At 44.1% G+C, this 18412-nt stretch overlaps 1 protein-coding gene across 3 annotated transcripts in view; it reads left to right on the top strand.

The window, feature by feature from the left end:
• REV1 (REV1 DNA directed polymerase) overlaps positions 1 to 18412 on the top strand; it is a 401814-nt gene that overhangs the window by 63673 nt on the left and 319729 nt on the right. The window contains exon 1 of one of the 3 annotated variants that reach the window (XM_033948189.1): positions 2490 to 2606. The exons of 1 other annotated variant lie outside the window; for it this stretch is intronic. The gene's annotated coding sequence lies outside the window, so the exon portion shown is untranslated. Of the gene's footprint in view, positions 1 to 2489; positions 2607 to 18412 lie in introns of those variants that run through there. One more of the 3 variants, XM_033948188.1, reaches the window with a different exon arrangement.

Below are 18412 nucleotides of genomic sequence, written 5' to 3'. Positions count from 1 at the left end.
CTGTGTCAGAAGCATTCCCTATGATATCTCAACATCAGAGAGAAGGCTTCTGAATCAGCCATGAATCGCGCGTGAGGAGCTGACGCTGCCCGCAGACAATTGCAGCAAGGGAGCCGGCCAGAGAACTACCTGCGGGAGGGAGGAAGAAACTGGGCCGCACAAAACTCCTTGTTGGGCCGCATGCGGCCCATGGGCTGCGGGTTGGACACCCCTGGAGTAGGGGCAGGGAAGAGGATTGATGTGCGGCTTGCAAAAAATTGTTCCCAAGAAGCAAAGTGACTGTAGAAGTCTTGAGAATCTGACTGGAGTTTCTGAATTATTAATTGGTGAAACTGGTATTTTGGGGTATTTCATATATTGGTCTTGAATAAACTCAGAACTTTGTATAAGGGATTGAAACCTTCATATACTGTACAAAATGGGAACAGACCAAAATAACTTGACCTATTTCTTTAACATTATTTCTTATTTCTGCACTGGCAGCTATGACTGTGTTTGAATGACATTCACTCTATCCAAAAGGAAGAAGACTAAAAATTATTCCCAGAGAATAGTTCTTCATGCAGAGGGATAAAAATTCACTGCACACAGCTGGTGGAACTGCCCAAAACCAGGTGCTTTAGAGATCCAGATCAATTGTAGATACCTTTGATAACTCTTCAAAGGCATTCTAGAAATGGTCTAGTTCATCTTACCTGCAGAATCCAGATACCCTGCACAGAATTTATAGCATTGGTGTGGAGGAAGAGGAAAAGAGATACTTGAAGGGAGAACTGTTGGGAAGAGAAAGGAAGAAATGGTGGACCTGGGGAAGGGAGGCAGACAGGCATAGGGAGAGATGGGATGGGGTCAGTTGGGAAGAGAAAGGGAGAGAAGTTGGATCTGGGGATGGAAAGGAGGGTGAAATGTTAGGCCTGTGGATAGAAGGCAGAGATGCAGCATCTCTCTCTTTTTTTTTTCCTAATCAAGGGGGGAGGGAAGAAGAAAAACAGAATGTTGGACCATGGAGATAGAGGAGGAGAGATGGACCCATGGGAGGGCAGGAGGGAAGAGAGCTGGGATAAGAAGATGCTAGGCAGGAGATGGAAAGAAATGAACAGTGAGTTATAGCCTGACCAATGGAAAGAGGGAGGGGGATTCTTAAAGCGGTGAGCCATGTGGATGAGGTCAAAAGGGAGATGACAAGATAAATGAGAGAGCAGTGAGTACCTTGGTAGAAATGTGGTAATGGGGAGTTGATAGAAGGAAATAGGCTGGGAAAGGAGTGAGATGGGAAATGGGAGAGCTAGGGACTGAAAGAAGATGGAGGATTGAGAGGTAGCTGAACATTTAAAAAGGGTGAGAAAGAAGGCAAGATTTGAGTGGACAGAGGCAAAAAAAAGACAAAGTTAAGAAAGCTGAAAGGGAAAATTCAATACGTTGGAGACAGGCATAAGGAGGAAATGGAACAAGAGAGAAGAGGAGAAAAAAATGGACAGCAGACACTAGAAATAGAATTAATTGAAAATAGACAAAAATCAGAAAGAGAAACTGGGACCAAGATGATAGAAAAACAAAACATCCAGACAAGGTAGAAAAAATTGTTTTATTTTGCATTTATTAACTGGAATATGTTAGCTTTGGGATATGTGCATCTCAATTATTTTTGTATTCAGTAGCGTAGTCATATACACTGATTTAGGGGAGGGACTGGAGCCCAAAATTAGTGGATGGGCACCAAAGTTTCTCCCCGCCTAAATGCAATTTACATATACTTGAGCTATTGGGGATTCCCAAGCCCTGCCACCTGAAGACATCTTCCTCCAGTTTGGCAACCCAAAATCTCCAAGCTTTGCAGCCAATGAAGATCTAGTAGCAGGCAAGAAGGCACCTGTACATGCGCGGTACGAGCAGTCTAGTTTCTTAAAGTAACAGTTCACTTTATATGGCCCACCCAGGGTTCTGTGGATGACATGTGAGAATATGCTGCTGCCTGCTTGTCCTGTGATAAACATGCTGAAGAAACCACACTTACCCCTACCCTTGATTTTGCATTTCTTCCTTTTTCAACCCACCCAAGTCCCCCTCACGTCCAGCTCCCCCGACTTCACCATCTCTCTCTTAACTTTCTCACCAATCTGGCATCTCTCTCAAACCTCTTCCTCGTCTAGCATTTCTCTCCCCGAAAGCCCCCTCCTCCCTTAATCTAGCATCCATTTCTCGCTCTCAAATCCCCTCCCCCATTCTGGGGTCTCCCCCCCCCCCCATCTGTCTCTTTCAACTTCTCTCTCTCAAATCCTTCCCCCTGGTTCGGCGGAGTATCTCTCAAAAGCCCTCCTTCCCCGAAAGTCTGACATCTCTCAACAGACCTTCCCTCTGCAGTCTGGCATCTCTGTTACAAGCTCCCTCACCTTCTCCGGTACGAACTTGGCTCTCTCAATTTTTTTCTCCTTCCCCCCCCCCTGAACCATAATCTCTCCTCCTAACGGTTTCCTGTCTGCGCACCCCCCCCCTCTAACGCAACTTCCTGCTTCCGGTGAGGCGGGTCGCGGCGGCGTCAAGGTTCCGGGACAGACGAAATCAACCTATTTGAGTCACTGCTGGCGGGCTCAGAGACAAATTTGAAGGTAAGATGGGTGATGCTAGATAGGAGAGGGGAAGCGCGGTGGGGAGAGATGCTCTTCTGGCGATGGTCGAGTAGTGGGGGGAGAGATGCATGACCGCGGTGGAAGGGAGGAGGAATTGGTGTAAAGAGGGGAGCTTGACGTATGAGGGCTGCCAAATGCGTGTGACTTGGTATTTTCTGCGGGGTTTTGCAGCGTTCTGGAGGTGTTAGAGATATGAGTTGTGACCAGAACCAGTATGAGCTTCTAAAGTTCTGTGAGTGTGGCCTTGAATGGTGGAAGCAAGTTCTGTACGTTAACTGTCCCTTTCTGGTTGTTGTAATTGGGCTATTTACCTTCCCCTTCTAATGAACGTGATATTCTCTGTGTCTATAAACAAATACGAAGGGTATTCTGAATTCCTGATCTTGTAGTGTAATCAGCCTTTGGACTGTTAGCTCCAGTCTCAAACTTCAGCTTTGTATTAGTTTTTTAGAAAAAAAAAAAAAAAATCATCCAGAGACAAATGCAGGACTTGGGACTTTACTTTTGGGTTTTATTATTCCCGAAAATTTGATAAGACTTATAATAACAAGAAAAAAACAACCCAATAGAAAATTAGTGGAAAAATTAACTTAAATTTCCTGGGTAAATGTTCCTTTAATTTTTGAAATCCTAAAATGCAGGTTTCCAAAATTTATGTGAAGAGCTAAATAACTTTCCTAAATTATTGACAGCTCCAGATAATATTATCAGTGTGTCTCATATTTTTGGGGTTTTGCTTTTCAGCTCTTTCTATATTTTCCTCTTCTCACCAGTGTTTACCTTCTTTCTCTATACTCCATAGAGTTTTTCTTCTCTCCCTTATTTCCCCTACCCTCTTAGTTCTAGGCTTTTTTTTTTCCTTTTACTCCCCAGCATGTCCCTTTTTTCATTCTTCTCGATGTCTTCTGTTCTTCCTTTCTTTTCATGAGTAAGTCTTACTTCCCAACGGTAACCTGCATGTATATGCGGGACTCATTCTTTTTTGTCGCCTGTACAGTTAAGGCTGGTTTTTAAACTAAAACTTAAGTTTATAAACCATGTTTTCTCTATACAGATAGACCTCGACTTGGTTTACAGTAAGATTAATAATAATAAAGATAAAAGAGGAAAGGACGGGATTTACAATTTTGAAAATAACCAAGTTTTCTGATATTTGCGAAATGTTTGAAGAGAGCCCAGGTTTCACAACTGTAAAGGAATATTACTCCGTAAATCAGTTATTTCAAAAAATAAAGATTTCCCCAGTTTGCCAGTAGAGATGATGCCTTTCAGTTTAAGCTTTTATATAGTTCTAGTTATACCAAGTTTTTTTGAATTCCAATGCCAAACAAGAGCACATTTAAAGTAAACCCTCCACTTTCCCCACGGGTGCTTTGTCTGTGAAATTAAGGCAACAATTTAAAGCTGCTTATACTTTCATTAACCCTTATAAGGACTACAGATTTGGTACCCTATATGTTTGTGAATGTTTTTATTTCAATCTATCATGGTGCAGGTAAGACTAATATTTTCAAATAATTTTTTTTGTACAAAACATCCAGACAGAACTGATTCTCACATGTTACAGTTCAGATTATCAAAAATACACCCCTCCCGGGGCTCCCCTTCAAAATTCAGAAATATGCAAATATCAAACTACCATGGACAACAGAAAGTCTTGAGACATTCAGCCATTTAAGATATGACTGCAAGCAACAATGGTCAGCGTTAGTGTTGCCCGCTTAGGAAAAATATTTAGATTCGCTTTCAGTAATACAGCTTTTTAATTTTAAACATTTTATTTAACTAAGGCAATAGGTCAAAAATAGGAACATCCAACATATCATTTAAATTAGTTAGAAACATGGGGTGGTGCCAGCAGGGAAGAAGGCCAGAGAGGAGAGGCACTGGCTGATTGCCTATAGGATGTGCATCTTGCCATGAGAGGCATGTCCTGTAGGCAGTCAGCAGGCACCGCTCCTCCTCTCCAGTGTGCTGCAGCACACCTGAAATCTCAGGAGGCACACAGTTTGTGATACACTTCCCGAATACCTTGAATTGCTAAATGCTGTGGCTTGATCTGAATTCAGGTGTCAGCAGACTGCTTTCAGCTGTTGGGTCTCTCTGCAATCCCCCCTCTGCTATCTCTGTGTTGTTCATTTCTCCCTCTCCCCATTATGCCCTCTTCCACCAAGTCCATTTCTCCCCCAAGTCCATCTCTTCTTCCCCCCCCCCCTCACATCTACCGGTACATTTATTTTATTGTAAAAGTTGTTGCCGGTGGCGGTAGTGAATCTAGCGATCCATAGAACTCTCCTGGCATCTTCTCTCCACTATGACCCACCTGCAGTGACAACTCCCTGTTTCTACTGGGGCGGTTGTAATTGAGAGAAGATACCTAGACTAGCGGTAGGGTAGCTCTGTGAATTGCATTCACTACCGCCACTCAGCAACAACTTTTGCATCAAATTAAAGGTAGATGCTGGGGCGGGGAATTAAATAAACGCAGTTGGGAGGGGGGGAGAGAAGGGTGAAAGGATCGATTCTGGGAAGGAGTAACGAGTAAAAAAAAGAAAAGGAAAAAGAAAAGAAGCCAGGGAGATGTGGGCTCACCTTGCTTCCAATCTGCTCACACAGGCCCACTCAGATGTTTCCTTTGCTGAAGTCCTTTCTTCTGAAATTACATTAGATGGAAAGGCAAAATAGATCGGTGGCAAGGGGCTGATGCTACAGATCATGAATTGTTGAGTCTGTTTTTTTCTGGAAACGAATCAATTCACCCAAAGTGAATTAGTGAATTGATTCGAATCAGGAATCGGGTACTTCTAGTCAGCGTGGTCCAAATAGGTTCTCATGTGGTCTAAAAGCTCGCTCCATGTTGAGATGCGAAGTCCAATATTTTCTCCTTTCCCAGGCCACCACATAAAACATTTTAGTACACCATAATTGCCAGGAAAGAGCATCAGTGTCCAGCCACTTAATCAGAATACATTTAAGGGCCACCATTGTGGACCATCTAAGATAAGCACCTGCTCCCCTCTTCCTGAGATTATAAGATGGCAGTTGACCAAACAAGATGGAAGGATCAGGATGTATCTTGACCCTCCAAATAGATTCATTGAATTCAAAAACTGTTGTCCAAAAAACTTCTATAAGAGGACATTTCCACCGCATATGTCCCAGACTGGTCTCTCCACCTGTCCACATTTAGGACAAATAGAATCTGCTCTTACTTCATGAGGAACACCCTCCAGGGAGATACATACAACCTAAGTAAAACCTTATATATATTCCCAGAAGTACCGGTACATATAAGTGATCAAGGGACATAATTTCTTAATTGCAATAAGAATGATGTTCTCTGCTAGCAGGCAACCCAAATCTCCAGACCAGGTAGCCTGGAGTTGTAAGTAGTCAATTGATATAGTTTCATCCTTCAACCTGTGATGGAATCTTAAAGGCACTTTCATTTGTTAACCCAAAGTAAATGCTGTGGATATTAATTCTTGATGAGCAGAGTCAAGATCAACTGGTGACAACTTCTGAATATAATGACGAATCTGGGGATAGGCAAACACATTACATTACATTACATTAGGGACTTCTATTCCGCCTATACCTTGCAGTTCAAGGTGGATCCCCCTGGGATAGGTTAAATTCAGCCCTGAGGGATGAAAAGGATCTGGGCAGCCCTTCATCTGTTACCAATTGAAAAGGGATCTTAAGGGAATAAAGTTTCTAAGATAATAACATAGCACTGTCATAACCTGGAGGAAAATTGCTATTTTATCATATGGGCAAAAACAGGGATACATTGAGATTGATCTTGAGAAATTTGAAAATTCCATCTCCAAACACATTGTAAGGGCCTGTATAAATACATAGTTACTTACTACAGAATGGTCCAATGAAGGAACTGCATGTAAATGGGCACTAAAATGTTCTCTGTTATGATAATTCAAGATTTGTGTTTGCATAGTCCACAGTACCCTTAAACCAATCATTAATATACCACATTCCACAGCTTATAGACATTCAACAATCCCAACCCTCCCAGATACACAGGTTTAGTGGCAATCTTATAAGAAAGTCTGACACCTTTCCCTTGCCGTAGATATAATTGAACCATCTGAACGAACTTATGCTGATCAGACCTACTGTAGTTAAGAATAAGGGTAGTACCTGGAAAATATACAGCCAGCGTGGCATTATTAACATATTATACAGGCTTATTCTACCTTTTAACGATGAGGGGTGCACCCGCCAAAGGTGCAGCTGAGTCTGAGTAGAAGATAGAAAGGGAGTCATGTTAAGGGAATTCAGTTAGGAAAGGTCAGATGGTATATGCACCCCAAGGTATTTAAAAGAGCTGTCTGCCCATTGTAAAAGAAAGGCACCTGACCACTGTGATTGCACGTCAGGAGAAGAAGGTAGTGCCACTGATTTAGCAAGATTAAGTTGGAGCCCAGAAAAAAAAGCATAGTCATTTATAAGGTCAAGAGCTAGTTTCAGAGAACGCTTCTGCTGGGTCAGAACAAATAGGAGATCATCTGCAAATGCCAAAGTTTTTATTTCTCCAGTGGCCAGGCAAAGCCACCCCAACCACCTCAAATTGACATAAGGTATGCAATAAGAGCTCTAAGGTAAGAATAAACAGAAGCAGGGAGAGTGGACATCCCTGTCGGATGCCCTTTTCAATAGGAAAAGAATTGGTGCGGATGCCATTAATCAGCAGGGATGCTTTTGTAGTTCACTCTGTCCTAATAGCCTCAGTGTACTATCCTGTCGATCAATATGTTGTAATGTGCGAAATTGGAAAGGCCAGCTAACATCAAATGCCTTAGCAGTATCCATGCTGGCAAAAATTGCAGGAATATGGTTGTGTTGGCAGTACACCAAAGCAAGTAAAATTTTGCGAATATTACAAACAGATTGCTGACCTAAACATATCCAACTTGATCCTCACCTACCAAATCAAGGATATGTAAAGCCAAATGATCATCCCAAATTCGTGCAAACAACTTAATATCCATATTAAGCAATGAGATAGGTCTATATGAATCAGGAGAATCAGCCGGCTTTCCTGGTTTCAAAATCAGAGAAATCAAGGCCTCATTAACAAAATACGGAAACAATCCTTGTTTAATAGTCTCGCCATAGTAAGACAGTAAGGGGACACAAAGTCAAACATCCAAGAGTTTGAAAAACTCCCCTGTAAATCCATAAGGGCCAAGAGCCTTTTCAGATTTATTGGCTTTATCGCACACAGTAATTCTTTGGGTTGCAATGGGGCATATAAACCCATGATAGCATCTGGGGAAAGCCTGAATGTTCCAGAAGACTCCGCATAATCTAGCACAGCGGTTCCCAAACTGTGAGCCGCGGCTCCCTAGGGAGCTATTAACCGCAGATTATTCTTATATTAGACATCTTTTACAACCTTACAAAATAAAAATATTACAACTGAATCTTCAGGTTATTCATTAGTTACTGTTTTGATGTTTATGGCCAGTAAAACAGTTTGTTTTCTGTTATCATGTGAATAATCACCTTGGGGGGAGACACTATGCGTATGACTAATGCGTATGACTAGTGCGCATGCCTAGTGGCTTTGCGCATGGCTAGTGACCTTTATTTGAATGTAAGTAATTAGTGGATTGTTGGAGCAAACTCAGCTGTTATACTCGTATTTATCAAACTGTATTGGTAAAATAATAATATGTAAGTATTTTACTGATATATTATCGTTGAGTAAGTGTCAAGTTCTGATCAACATAATTTTTAAAATTTGTTGTTTCAGAACCCTAAAAATGGACAAATTTTAATAAGCATACAACAACACAAAATGAAGAGCATGCACCACAAACGAGTAGCGGGTGTGCGAAATAGAGAGTTGCGCGGGGACAGATCCCACCCGTCCCCGCCAAAATCCCACCCGTCCCCTTGAGGAATCCCTCCGTCCCCACCCGACCCTGCGAGGAATCCCCTCCATCACCACCCTTCCCTATAAACTTCAGAAATAGTTATTTTATTTAATTATGCTACTGAATTAAAGGCTCTGGTAGAGACCCATTTACAAATAAGCAAAGATACTTTATTAATTTGGAAATATTAATTGGGAAGAATACATACTTTGTAAATGGGTTTCTACCAGAACTTCTAATGTAAATATAAAATATAAATACTCAGGTGATGAGAACCCACAAACTGTCAGCTGAGGACTTCCTTTGCAGTTGGCCGGGGGTCCCTTTTGCCAAGCTTGGCAGGCAGCAGTAGCGTCCCTCACAGATGCTGGCACCTCAGTGGCTCATGGATGCTACCAGCGACTGCTGCGCTTGGTGGAGGGGAGTTCTGGCCATCTCTAGAGGAGGTCCTCTGCTGGCGGTGCTTGGGGATCCCCACCAGTCACAGCAAGGGTCAACAAGTAGTTCAACACTGTAGAAATAAAACCAGAAATGCATTTCCTTTTCTTTTGAACACAAAACAAAGACATCTGCCATATACATTTCCCAAAGCTAACATATTTTAGTCAATAAATTCCGTTTTTTACCTTTGTTGTCTGGAGACTTATTTTTCCATAAAGTTGGTCCCAGTTTCTTTTTTCTGCTTTCCCATCTTCTGTAAATTCTTCTGTTGCTGTCCATTGGTTCCCCCTACCATGGTCCAGCATTTATCTCTTTCTCATCTTTCGTGCCTGCCCACCAGCCCCATGCCCAACATTTCTCCTTCTATCACCCCTCTCCAGCACTATGCCACATCTCTCCCTCCATTCCCTTCACCACTGTCCAATATTCCTCCCTCTTGCATCCCTTTCAATCTGTCCCATTGTTCCCTTGCCACATTTCTCACTCTCATCTTTTTCTTCCCTATCATATTCTGTACCTTCCTCCCTACGACCAAAAATTCTCCTCTTTCTACCATTTGCCGTGTGTACACAATCATCTTTCTTTCCCACTCATTTACACACCCACACCCAATTCTCTCTTTCTATTCCCTCCCTCACCTCAGCATCTCTTTCCCTCCCTTCCTCTCTTCCCAGTTCATGATTTCTGTGTCCAAAAATGCACTCCCTTCCACCACTTCATTCGAGTCCAGATAACAGCAGGGGTTGGAGGCAGCCTGCAGCAAGCCATATGTAGCCGACCCAGAAGTCTTCCCCCGAAGTCAGAGCTGACATCGGAGGGAAGGCTTTGCATCAGTCTGGCGGCGGCTGAGGTGTTAGGTGGGAGGGGGTAGATACTGGATGTAGGAGGTGAGAGGAGACAGACTGTAGATAGAAATGGGGAGGGATCAGACACACTGGATGAAAGGGGAAATATAAGACAAGCTGGAATGCCTGGGGAGAGAGAAAAAGACAGATGATGGATGTAAAGAAAAGGATAGGGGAGGAAGACATTGAATGGAAAGGAGGAAAAAGGGAGGATACGGATGGAAGGGAGGAAAGAGAAAGATGGAGCAGACACTTGAATAGAAGGGGGAGAAAGAGAAATGAAGCAGATGCTGGGCTGAAAGGGGGGAAAGATGGGCAGATGCTGGATGGAAGGGGGAGAAAGAAGGGTGGATGATGGATGGGATGACAGAGGGGGCAGAAAGAAGGAAGAGAGGAGACAGATCAGATGCTGGGCAGAAGCAGCAGACAGAGGGGCAGATGCTGGATGGAAAGAGGGGGAGGGGCAGATGCTGGATGGAAAGGGACCTCAGGTCAGCATCTGAATGGCCGTGCAAGTCTACATGGGTCCAAATGGTGCCACACACTTGTAGACCCCCCCCCAAGTCCATTGTGCTTTCTAGAAGCCAGTATTGTGGTGCAGCCTGGTCCCTGCTAGGTTTTCTCCCCCTAGAATGGGACAGACTGCTTTTGCCAGCAGAGGCAGAGTGGTGAGCCTGCACGATGGCGCAAACTAGCCCCCCACCCCACCCCACAAGTGTCCTCCACCCAGAACAGGACCGAATCTGGGTTCCCAGTGGCTGAGCAGTGAGCCTACCAAGACATCTCCTACCGAGAATGGAACCAACTCTGCATTCCCGGCCTTTGTATGAGGAGGTCTGCTGCCCCAGAGTAAGAAGACTTAAAGAAGACTTAGAGCCATAGAGCACGAGACTCCCACGGGGATGAAAACAGCCTACCTAAATTCTGGCGATGCAGGCATGCAGCTTACAAGTCCGGAGTCGCGGCAGGAAATAGCCATGCTGAGCAGTGAGCTCAGCACCTACACAGATGAAAGCCTTGCTTGCTGATTGGTCTGGCGGCCCCGCCACGCCATGCCGCCGGACCAATCAGCAAGCAAGGCTTTCATCTGTGTACGTGCTGAGCTCACTGCTCAGCATGGCTATTTTTTGCCGCGACGCCGGACTTGTAAGCTGCATGCCTGCATCACCAGAATTTAGGTAGGCTGTTTTCATCCCCGTGGGCCAGGGGGCGTCCCCGTGGGAGTCCCGTGGGCCAGGGGGGAAACCGCGGGACTCGCAGGATCCCCGCGATCCCTGTTCCCGTGCAGACCTCTAGTGCGAAAGAGAAAATATTATAAATATGATGATAGTTATTTGGACTTTGGCTTCATGGTTTCTGCAGGGGGAGATCGTGCCTAACGAACTTATTGCACTTCTTCGAAGGAATTAACAAACGGATGGACAGAGGAGACCCCATAGACATCATATACCTTGATTTCCAAAAAGCCTTTGACAAGGTGCCTCACGAACGTCTACTCCGGAAACTGAAGAACCATGGAGTGGACGGAGACGTACATAGATGGATCAGAAACTGGTTGGCGGGTAGGAAACAGAGGGTAGGGGTGAAGGGCCACTACTCGGACTGGATGGGGGTCACGAGTGGTGTTCCGCAGGGCTCAGTGCTCGGGCCGCTGCTATTTAATATATTCATAAATGATCTAGAAACAGGCACGAAGTGTGAGATAATAAAATTTGCGGACGATACAAAACTATTTAGTGGAGCTGGGACTAAAGAGGAATGCGAAGAATTGCAAAGGGACTTGAACAAATTGGGGGAATGGGCGGCGAGATGGCAGATGAAGTTCAACGTTGAGAAATGTAAAGTATTGCATGTTGGAAACAGAAACCCGAGGTACAACTATACGATGGGAGGGATATTATTGAATGAGAGCAACCAAGAAAGGGACTTGGGGGTAATGGTGGACATGACAATGAAGCCGACGGCACAGTGCGCAACAGCCGCTAAGAAAGCAAATAGAATGCTAGGCATAATCAAAAAGGGTATTACAACAAGGACAAAAGAAGTTATCCTGCCATTGTATCGGGCGATGGTGCGCCCGCATCTGGAATACTGCGTCCAATATTGGTCTCCGTACCTTAGGAAGGATATGGCGTTACTCGAGAGGGTTCAGAGGAGAGCGACACGCTTGATAAAAGGGATGGAAAACCTCTCATACGCTGAGAGATTGGAGAAACTGGGTCTCTTTTCCCTGGAGAAGAGGAGACTTAGAGGAGATATGATAGAGACTTATAAGATCATGAAGGGCATAGAGAGAGTAGAGAAGGACAGATTCTTCAAACTTTCGAAAAATAAAAGAACAAGAGGACACTTGGAAAAGTTGAAAGGGGACAGATTTAAAACGAATGCTTGGAAGTTCTTCTTTACCCAACGAGTGGTGGACACCTGGAATGCGCTTCCAGAGGGAGTAATAGGGCAGAGTACAGTACAGGGGTTTAAGAAAGGATTGGACAATTTCCTGCTGGAAAAGGGGATAGAGGGGTATAAATAGAGGATTACTGCACAGGTCCTGGACCTGTTGGGCCGCCGCGTGAGCGGACTGCTGGGCATGATGGACCTCAGGTCTGACCCAGCAGAGGCATTGCTTATGTTCTTATGTTCTTATGTTCTTATGTCAACAAATGTTAATGGAGAAAAAAGATTACAATGTGTAGTATGTTTGAAAATTTTGGCGCCAGACTGTATGCTTCCAAGTAAGCTGAAGTGTCATATAGAAACTACCGTATTTCCCCATATATAGGTTGCGGCCTATATATGGATTTTGCAAGCCAGCACAGTGGATGCGCTTGCAAAACTGGGGTGGCCTATACAATTAAAAAAAATCATCCCCCCTACCTTTCTCACTGGACTTGTTTCTCCTCAAATCGTGGCGGTGCAAGGCAGGAGAGATCTTTTCGATCTCCGGCCCTGTGCTGCTTTCTGCGTGGCTTTGCCATCAGTTCTGTTTGTGACATCCTATTTATGCGAGGTTGGGTTTTCGGTGCTCACAGAGGGAACGCCTCTGACACAGCTGCAGATCGTAAGTGACGAGCCAACGCAGCACGCAGAGGATTGCAGCAAGGGAGACAACCATAAAATACACTTGCCAGGAAGCAAAGAAGGAAGGGAATGCGAGAAGACTTTTGAAGCAGCCGTGAATTGCTCGCGAGGAGCCGGCCAGAAAACTAAATACCCACTGGAGAGAGTCACAAAAGGGAGGGAGGGAGAAGCTTGGGCCGCACGAAATTCCTTGCTGGGCCGCATGCGGGCCACGGGTTGAACATTCCTGCATTAAAGCATTGTTTGGTCAGACTCCAGGATACCTATCCTCCCAATTTAAGGTTCATAATCCAAATAAATATACTCAAAACAATGACATGTTCATGTATCCATCTTTAAAAGCATGTCGCTATAAGAGATTTCTGGAGAAGACTTTTGCTTTTCAGTTAGGAAAAATGAATTCCTTATTATGCTTTTATGAAATTGTTAAAAACTTATTTGTTTGACAAGTTTGTAACTTGAATATTGTGGTTTTCTCTGTTTATATGTATATTTCACTGATGGTATAGTCCTTCTTTGATGTGAATCGCCTAGAACTTACGGTTGGGCGGTATACAAGAATAAAGATTATTATTATATTGGGGCTCATTTTCATAGCACTTTGACACACAAAGTACCATATGTGTCTAAGTGCTTTGAAAATGAGCCCTATTATGGCTTATCTTGTGTGTGTGTGTGTGTGTAGATATTCTGTCATTCAAAAGTAATAATAAAAACTAACCAAGGGTAACTGAGGAGATTGCTGTGGGCAGGGGTCGATGCATTCTAGAACGTACAGTTCAGAGCTCTGGGATAGTTGCTTGACTTGATGCCATTTTATGGTGTTGCCCATTTGTGTGCCTGATTAATTCTGCTGTCTACAGAGGACCCATGTTACAAGTAAACCATTAGCTTTGCTTTTCTAGTGTGTCATAATTGTCAATGAGGGACTAAAGGGACAGTGAAAATGAGCTTAGCATTGTACAGAAACTGAGTTTGTTTTTCTGACATGACTTTGTAGTGCACACATTACCTGTGGTCAACAATCATTGGTGCCCTAGGAACTGGATAGTAAACATCTACTACAGCAATTAATCTGGGTGATGTCAGGAAATCTGAGCCTGCATTTCACGATGCAGTGGGACTTAATACATTTGAAAGAATACGGTTATACCCTTGAGGAAGATTGAAAAGGTATCATGTTTTAATGAGCCTTTTATAGTGGGTATCGAAATCGTGAACATTTCTTGCAAAACCATTACAATTGTATGTTCTTATTTACTACCACCATGGCAACTACTATTATTTCTAGAGTGCTACCAGCTGTGTGCAGTGCTGTACAGTCACAAAGGAAACCGTATGTGCTCGAGTGAGCTTACAGAGCAGATGAATTATTCATGATCTTTACTATGCAAGCAATGGTATTATTTGGTAGACATGATTTCTGAGGATTGTTTGTATGTTTATTTTATCAGGTTTTTGGTTTTAAATTATGTATGTAAATTATGTAAACTGTTTAGTTTTAAATGGTATAGAAAATTTTAAAATAAATAATAAACAAGACAGAAAAACAGGATGACAGGGTAGGGAGTTACAGTTAGAGGAGATGATTAAACTGCTGGCTAGGGTAGTGAGTTGAGGGGAGTAAGGCTATGAGTTGAAGGCTGTTTAACTAGTATTACATATCTACTATAGTTGTGTATATGTCCTTCAGGAAAATGTTCTAAATATAAAGTTGTAACTAACTTTCTTGGTAGCCAAATGTGGTTGAAATGATTCAATTTTGTAGATAGTGGGGTTCCCCAGGGGTCTGTGCTGGGACCGCTACTTTTTAACATATTTTAAAAAACAAAAGGAATTATGTGGATGAAATTATTTTAAGTGGATGATTTCAGTGTACATTTGGAACTTTGACACTTTCAAATAAAGTCCATTTAGGAACATCATCACTCCACAGTTTTTTTTGGTTTTAACATATTTATCGATGATCTAGAGATGGGAATAACTAGTGAGATAATTAAATTTGCTGATGACACAAAGTTTTTAAAGTTGTTAAATTGCAATAGGATTGTGAAAAATTGTAAAAGGACCTTGGGAGACTGGGCATCAAAATGGCAGATGATGTTTAATGTGAGCAAGTGCAAAGTGATGCATGTGGGAAAGAGAAACCTGAACTATAGCTATGTGATGCAAGGTTCTATGTTATAAATCACTGCCCAGGAAAAGGATCTAGGTGTCATTATTGAGGATATATTAAAACCCTCGGCTCAATGTGCGGTGGTGGCTAAGAAAGCAAATAGAATGTTAGGAATTATCAGGAAAGGAATGGAAAACAAAGTCGAAAATGTTATAATGCATCAGAGGGGCAGTACCAACAAGTAGAGAATGACACGGTGGCGGTTTACCCGCGGCCACCGCATTTTAGCCGCGGGTCACCCGCCGAAAACGGGGAAGAAAACTAGCAGTTGCTGCGGCGACGGGGACAAGGCCATTCACCGCCCATGGGGCGGTGAATGGTCTTGTCCCCGCAGTGAGGCATGAAGGATCGCGCGGTCCCCGCAGCACACACCCGCCTGCCCAATCGATCCTACTGTTTAGCCAGCTCTCTCCCTTCTCCTCACCTTAGTTTGTAGATTTTCTTTTTCGGCGACCCGCACGCTATCAGAGAGCCGCGCACCCGCTGCTGCTCAGTTTCGATATTCTGCTCTGACGCAACCGGAAACAGGAAGTTGCAGCAGAGCAGAAGATTGAACACTGAGCAGCCGCGCGTGCGCGGCTCTTTGGGAAAGCGTGCAGGTCGCCGAAAAAGAAAACCTATAAACTAAGGTGAGGAGAAGGGAGAGAGCTGGCTAAACACTAGGATCGATTGGGCAGGCAGGTAGTGGCTGCGGGGACCGTGCGATCGCTAGTGTTCCCGGCTCAAATTGGAAGGAGGGAGTGAAAGGGAAAAGGATTCTGGGCCAAGGGGATGAAGTCGGAAAGAAAAACCCACAGCAGGAAAGAAAGGGAAGGACTGGCAGGTCAGCCAGATGCTAGAAGCAGGGGGGGGGGGAAGAAAGAGGGAAAAAAGCTAGATGGGGTTGAAAAGAAGAGACACACTGGTATGGAAGAGGAAGATAGGGGAAATCTGGACACAGGAAGGTAACAGAAAGAGGGGAAATTATGTGCATGGGGCATAGGGACAGAGACATAAAGGGGACATGCCATGGGGATGGTATATGGACACAGGGGGGGCAATGACAGATACATAGGGGGAGATATTAGAAATGGAGAAAATAGGAGCACAGAAGCGAGATGGTTTGTGGGGATGGGACAGGGACCGAGCTTGCAGGCTCCAGTGGCTTGCACAAATTACATTGTAACGTGCCATGAAAATAAGAGGAAGGAAGGTAGGTAAATAGGCCACGCGAGAGGAGCTGAAGGGTAGTAGAAAGGAACAGATGGTAAAGGAGGGAGGGAAGGGTGGTGGTGGAAAGGAATAGAACAGACATTGAAGGAGGGTGGAGAGGAACAGACCCCCAAGGGAAATGTGGAAGACAGAGTGGGAAGAAGACAGATGCCAGACTATGCGGGAGCGGAGGGAAGAAGATGGGTGCTAGACCAATTGGGGGGGGGGGTTAAGGGAGAGGCACAGTAACAGCAAATGGAAGACGCAGAGAGAAGACACACAGTGGATGGAAGGAATTCAATGAGAAGATGTGGAAAGCAGAAACCAGACAACAAAGGTAGAAAAAAAAATAATATTTATTTATTTATTTTTTGCTTTAGGATAAAATAGTATATTAGTTGTGTTGATAAAAATTTATAAACAAAGCCCTGCCAGCTGAACATCTCTTTCTCTAGTTCAGCAGCAGGAACTTTGATTTATAAGAAAGGAATAAGCTAAATATTACAGTACTAAGGCTTATATGGATGCAGCGGGGACGGTGACGGGGCGGTGAATGGGATGGCAGTGGCGGTGACGGGGCGGTGAAAGGGATGGCGGTGACGGTGACGGGGCGGTGAAGGGAACGGCGGTGACAGGGCGGTGCAGAGAATGGTGGGCCGGTGACGGGGCGGTGACGGGGACAGATTTTTTCCCCGTGTCATTCTCTACCAACAAGACCTCACGAACAATAGACTCAAAGGCTCTGTGTAAGTTAAGCTAGCGCCAGTGCTGGGCCTTGTATAGATTCTAGATTCCCTGACAGGAGACTTAATAGATTAATAGAGTTCCCGAGGGGGAATATAGGGAGAGAAAAGAGAGGAGAGATATGGAGGAACTGAAGAGTGAATGCGTTTGTACATTCATAAGAGGAGTTTAAATTTTATGCAGAAATGTATAGGGAGCCAATAAAGTGATTTGAGGAGAGGAGTGATATATTCTTCCAGAATTGCTATAGTTATAAGTCATGCAGCAGAATTTTGAACAGATTGAAGGTGGGAGATTCGGTTATGAGGAAGACCTATGTGAAGCAGATTGCGTTAGTCTAGGTGAGAGTCTGTGTAGAGAATGACACGGGGACAAATTTGTCCCCGTCCCCACAGGAGCTCAATTTCCACATCCTGTCCCCATGAGTTTTGTCGCTATCCCTGTCCCTTTCCTGTAAGCTCTTCCTTAACCACACAAGCCTCAAACACTTATGATTTTAAAGTGTTTGAGGCTTGTGCAGATAAGGACAGAGCTTATAGGAATGGGCCAGGGAGAGGAAAAGAACTTGCTGGGACGGGAAAATGAGTTCCTGTGGGGACAGGGACAAATTTGTCTCCGTGTCATTCTCTAGTACTGTGCTCAAAGAGGAAGGGGGCAGATTTTGGTGACACTATGAAAGAGAACGAAGTGACAGGTTTTGGCAGTCTGTTGGATCTGTGTAGTGAAGGAAAGAGGCGTTGAAGATGACCCTGAGATTGCAAGTAGAGAATGACATGGGGATGGGTACCCATGGGGTAGGGATGGGGACAGAGTCACACTGTCCCTGTGCAATGTTCTAAAATCTCAACACATCTTAGACAATTGACAACTGAATTCAGTGATTAAAAGAACTGCAGAAGCTGTTTTTGGATTTCAATGAACTACTGTTAAATGACGTCATTTGTGTGTGCCACCTGCAATGTCCTTCATCATGTGCTTGGCTGCTCAAATACTGTTACTGTAACAAATTCATCCATTGTTGCTGGCATCTAATATTTAATAGACACTTATTTTATCCCAGAACAAGCAGGCAGCATATTCTCTACATGTGGGTGACGTCATCCACGGAGCCCCGATCAGACACTCTTGCAAGCAAACTTGCTTGAAGATCTTCAAGCTTGCGAGTGTACTATGCATGCTCGTGTGCCTTCCCGCCCTAGTTAGGGGGCGCGTCTCCTCAGCGTGGCCTCAGTTCTTGTTTTTCCTTGGAGCCAACAGCTTAGTACTGTGTGAGTTATATTGCCTCTCTTTTTGGTTTTTTATTTCAAAGAAAAGGCATAAGGCAAACCCCATGCCCACCAGAAAAGTACGCCAAAGATGACGTCCCAACGAATAAATGGACCGTCCCAGTCTCCCAGGGGTGATTGC

The sequence above is a fragment of the Geotrypetes seraphini genome, chromosome 6 (genome assembly GCF_902459505.1).
Source record: "Geotrypetes seraphini chromosome 6, aGeoSer1.1, whole genome shotgun sequence".
Taxonomy (NCBI): domain Eukaryota; kingdom Metazoa; phylum Chordata; class Amphibia; order Gymnophiona; family Dermophiidae; genus Geotrypetes; species Geotrypetes seraphini.
This window is presented reverse-complemented; position numbering and strand designations above follow the sequence as displayed.